Source organism: Euprymna scolopes, chromosome 1 (assembly GCF_053919585.1).
Source record: "Euprymna scolopes isolate OS-2025 chromosome 1, ASM5391958v1, whole genome shotgun sequence".
NCBI classification, from domain to species: Eukaryota; Metazoa; Mollusca; class Cephalopoda; order Sepiida; family Sepiolidae; genus Euprymna; species Euprymna scolopes.
The window spans coordinates 87,169,988-87,175,987 of NC_136482.1; positions in this window are offsets into that span (position 1 = coordinate 87,169,988).

Sequence of the window (6,000 nt, forward strand, 5' to 3'; positions counted from 1 at the left end):
GACATTTGGTTAAGACCACAAGTCCTTGTCAGGCGATTTAATACAGTTTGTCTTCCGCAGAAGAAGTCCGGTTCTTTTAGATAGATAGATAGATATGTAATTTATCCACAAGCAAAACATTTTGCTATATCACAACTCTTTATTGTAACTAGACAGGCAAATGCTTCAGGCTGAGATTAAAACGCCATATATTTTCTATATATCTATTTGTGATTAGCACAAAACACAAAGAAGGGAAATCTTACTGCTTAACATTATATAAACAATATTGACTGCTGAAAATAATAGAACGTTGTATTATTGATAATTTAAGCTAGCGATTTCACTTATCGTAGTGCTCACTCCACGAACGAATAGTAACATATGCAATTATCTATAGACAATGTTTTGTTGCATCAAATGACTTACGTATTGTAAGACAGGTATGTACTTTAAATCGTGATTGAAACTTGACCATTTTGGGGGGACAATCAAGATATGTATATAAATGTATGCCACTCCATTATACACTTTTACATTATACATTTTTACATTATACATATTTACATTATACGTTTTTACATTATACGTTTTTACATTATACGTTTTTACATTATACATTTTTACATTATACATTATTACATTATACATTTTTACATTATACATTTTTACATTATACGTTTTTACATTATACATTTTTACATTATACGTTTTTACATTATACGTTTTTACATTATACGTTTTTACATTATACATTTTTACATTATACATTATACGTTTTTACATTATACGTTTTTACATTATATGTTTTTACATTATACATTTTTACATTATACATTTTTACATTATACATTTTTACATTATACATTGTTGCATTTTACATTTTTACATTATACATATTTACATTATACGTTTTTACATTATACGTTTTTACATTATACGTTTTTACATTATACATTTTTACATTATACATTTTTACATTATACATTTTTACATTATACGTTTTTACATTATACATTTTTACATTATATGTTTTTACATTATACGTTTTTACATTATACATGTTTACATTATACATTTTTTACATTATACATTATAGGTTTATTATCAGTCATACAATCTAATTCGCTTTTTTACGGCTTAAATTATCCAATACAAACTTTATTATTCAAGTTTGAATATGAGAAACGATTTTCTTCCTATTGGCAATGCTGCTGTAATATCTTCCTACATTATTACTTTGGCCGCTTCCGAAATTATGCCAATAAGTATTCAGTGCAAATTGCTTGTCTTTCAGTGTTCATGTCAGAATATACTTTTGAGGTAGTTGATATCATCGTACTATAGAGCGATAAATGTTTATATAGATACAGGATTTTACAACTTGATCTGATGCGAGTGTGTGCTCAAAAAAATAATTGAATAAAAAGTGAACAAAGCATTTTCATTTTCTAATATACATTGAATGCAATTTTTTCGTTTTTTTTAAATATTACGTCAACAATAATGCCGACGTTATTGTCCACACACAAAAGAAGGCATTAGTAAATGTTGTCCATAACTTGACCGGTAATTTCATAAGAAATGACAGTAAATTCCTGTCGAATAGCATCTTCTAATTGTTCAATAGAACTGAAGGCGACAAATGTTCCATTTTTATTAAAAACTAGTGAGGGGGGGCAATCGTAAAATACGCTTAAATATATTTAAATTCATGCAGATTTCATATTTATTATTACAGAGCCAATTCTCTAATGAATATTATATATATATTAGTGATTTCAGACTTATTTGGGTTCTGTCAGCAAGAATCGAAACCAAAATATTTAACACTCCAGCCGTGTTCCTTACTGTTTGAGCTATCGACATATAGATAAGAAAGTTTTACGATTAAGGCACTTCAATATTTGAATGAATTTGTGCACGTGCAAAAGTAATAGAAACATGTCAGCAAAATGAAATGAACATTTTGCATTTCAACTTGCCAACATATTTCTGTACGCGTTATTCATCCATCCAAACAAAGATTTTACTTGTTATAAACCATCCTTGGTGTATGATTACTATTTCCAGTTAATTTCAATGTTATGTGATTAGTAGTTTAAGAGTTTATCTATTGAATATTATCATACAGACACACACACATACATACAATTAGTGTTTTATTTATATAGATACCCCTCCCCCCCCAAAAAAAAATACAGGGGTTTAAATCAAGTGATTAAGTAAACCAATCGATATCACAGAACAAATAGATTCAGTAGTCGGAGAAGTTCTCCCTTAAAATCACCATCATTGTTCTATTGTTTTTTTTTGTTGTTCTTTGTTTGTTTGTTTTTTTTTTTTTGAAAAAGTGTTAATCCAAAATATCAAAATCCTAACCGAATTACACAAGATTCATGTCAAAGGCGTTTATGCAACTCCTGATAGTCCTTTTCCGATCACTATGTGAAGTTTTGTTTATTCAAACTTTTGGCTGAGAATCGTGTCACTGAAAATTATAAATGTAGCACTGGTGGGAGTGAGGGTGACATCTTGAATTTCCTAAGACAATTTCCTGCGATCCGTATGGTTTATTCACTGAATTACTAGATTTTTGCATGAACCCATTCGAAGATCTATGAAGAATTCTTTTCAAACTTCTATGGAAAGTCTAACAGTAAAGATATGTTTCTATGCCAAATGTTGTAAATAATTTCGCCAAATTTTCCAGATTTCTGATGTTCTGTGAGAAACCAAGTGATTTCGTTTCAATACCCACCCATCAGCTCTGAAACTGGTAACTATACTGAAAAACTGTTTCGATTGGGTACAAGTTCTATCAAGCCTGATGTACACATGGACACTCTCTACATTGTAGTTGTCATTTCATTGTTCTTGATAAACGATTGCACAATGCAAGCGTGATGCACACTTGTCTGGTTCGTATAGGTAATCTGAAATAAAATGGTTGAGAATATTATTTAGAGAATATAAATGTTCATTCTTTGTTCTATTTTGCTTTTATTAAACGTACAAGTATGTCAGTTTATTTTATTACATACTGTATATATAAACATTTATCGATTTATAGTATGCTAATAGCAGTCACAACCAAATCAATGAAATTTTTTAGCAAAGTATTTAACATTTTGTGTTTCTAGATTTTTGTTTCTTATAAATTTTATCGATAGATACTGCTTCCTGGCAGCATTAGTTTTTGATTGGTTGGGTTGGAGGGAGAGATAATTTTAACCACTTCACAAATTTTAGAATACTTCCACTAACCGAATCAGAGATTCCATACAAAAAAAAAGCGCTAATCAGATTTATTTTCTTTCTGAATATAAAATGCTTTGAAAGGCACATTCAGGTATCATTCTGACGAGGATAACAGCAGTGCTAAGTACCACTGACCCTTTTCCTCTAAACAACCATGATGAACCAAAGTTTGCTGCCCTCCCCCGACGGGTTCGGTCTAGTAGCACTCATATTACCTCTTTAGTTTTGATATAATTAAAATGTTGTTGCTTAAGTAAATCTGTCAAAAACTTAAATTCTGTTAAATTTCCAGCTTTTTAAATTGCTATCATGCTAAATTCGAAATGTTATAATTTTCATAAATTATAAAATGTATTGAATGAATTCTAAAGATCACATTAGAATTAGATAATCTTTTGATTCTTATTTACAAAATTGTTTGGAAAAGAGTTTATTTCACGCACACCTCTGTATTTTGTAAAGATCCTAAACAAAAACAGTATAAGTGCTAATAGTGTATATATATATATATATATATATATATATATATATATATATATATATATATATAATGTGTGTGTGTGTGTGTGTGTGTGTGTGTGTGTGTGTGTGTGTGTGTGTGTGTGTGTGTGTGTGTATCAGGTTGATAAGAAAGTTCTTGCGGCTTTTAACTTTTAAACTCAGATGAACAAACCTCGGTTCAAACAAAAATTTATTAATCGAAATAAACACCATCAGAATCAACACAGTTTTGTCAACGTAAGTTAAAAGAATCTTTCGTTGTAGTGGCGATGAAGTCACAAAAAGCATTTTTGATATCGTTTAGATTTTTTTAAGCATTTCTCACGGAGAAAAATGCTTGAAAAAGTAGTAGTCAGTAGGTGAGTTGTCTGAAGACTATTCGGATATGGTAGAGTTTTGTAGCCCAATTCGTTCAACTTCTGCAGCATACGGTCGGACATTGTCTTGAAGGAGAATTGCGCCTTTTCTCTTAATTAATGCTATGTGTTGCCGAAGTTTCTGATGCATTTCATCCATTTATTGGCAGTACTTCACCGCCATAATCGTTTTGCCTGCATTCAAAAAAGTGTAATGTATGAGACCGGTTGCAGGAAACTAAATAGTAAGCATAGCCTTCTTTTAGTGCCATTCTGGCTTCAGGAAGTGACATGCAGCTTCATCGGCATCTAATCACTGAACTGAGTGTCGCCACTTTTCATCACAAGTCATAACCCAGTCGAAGAACGATCCCTTCTTGTTGCATTAAAGAAAGGGGGATGATACTTAATAACAGCGTTTCTTCAGGTTGTTGTTCAATTCGTAAGGCACCCATTTACCAAGTTTTTTTTTTTTGTCTTTACAATCTCTCAAAAGGTTGGAAATCGTCGTATACATTACGTCTAATTCAGAAGCAAGTTCTCAAATACTTGTGCATGGATTGGCTCTTAATTGATCGTTGTCAACATCCGATGACCAACTAGTATGCTCATCATCTCCAGGACTCTCGTCACTGCTACGAAATTTTTTAATCCACCATTGTGCTGTGCATGAGTAGTGTTTTTTTTTTGTTTTTTTTTTTTGTTTTTTTTTTGTTTTTTTTTTTGGCCAAACGTTTCGTTGATATCGCGAGCTCTGTCAGCAGCTTTTCGACGTAGGTTGAATTGAAATAAGAAAATTGTGCGATTTGCCTTTTTCCCATCTTGTATTCAACGTTCTGAAAAGAAGATATAATTGTTTTAAAACGAGTGTAATTTAAGCGGTTAGAAAAACGCCCATTAATGTGATGTATAATAGAAAGGTATTATAACGAGAAATTATTTGAAAATACATCATTTGAAATCAAAATTTTAAATTCCGCAAGAACTTTCTTCTCAACCTAATATATATATATATATATATATATATATATATATATATATATATATATATATATATATATATATATATATATATAAATTATTTTCACAGCTAGACAACGTCGCAGTTCGCAAGAGGCATGATAGCCAACAAACCGTCAAGTTCAAGTCATGGCTCTTATGAGCTACGATGTTGTTTGGCTGTGGAAATAATTATATAATCTCTCACATTCTGAAAATTCTCTTACTAATTGCTCGCTAGGTTAGCATGTTCGATGGCATCGTCCTAGTAAGCATAACAATTCCAACTTGTGAGACATCGGCTTGGGTTATAGCTTGATTGGTTGACCACACCCCTTGTTCGAGATGAAGTAGGTCCGTTCCATAGTCGGATTGCGCCACGGTTTGCTTGATCTGTGTTAGTTAATAGACTTTCTTGTGTGTGGCACATTTGCTCAGGTGGCAGAGTGCTCGCCTCGCATGCAAGAGGCTCCGGTTTTGAATCCCGAGTTTGGATATGTCTAACTGATGAGCCCAAATGAGGGCGAAACTAGAGTCTTGAACTTCTGGTTTGTTGGCTGTCATGGCTCTTATGAGCTGCGACGTTGATTGACTGTGGAAATAATCATATAATCTCACACATTCTGATATATATATATATATATATATATATATATATATATATATATATATATATATATATATATATGTAATAAGATAATATAATAATATAAAAAGACTTTTTAGCTCGATAAAAACGGTCAAAAGTTTAAGCTCGTTGATTTCGAATGAGTGGTTTATGTCAAATTGATGATTAAATATGGTTAACTTTCTGCTCACTTTTGCATTAAACCATACATTGAATGGACACTATAATACATAGTTCACTAATCCTTATCATAACAAATGTCTATAAAAAATGTTA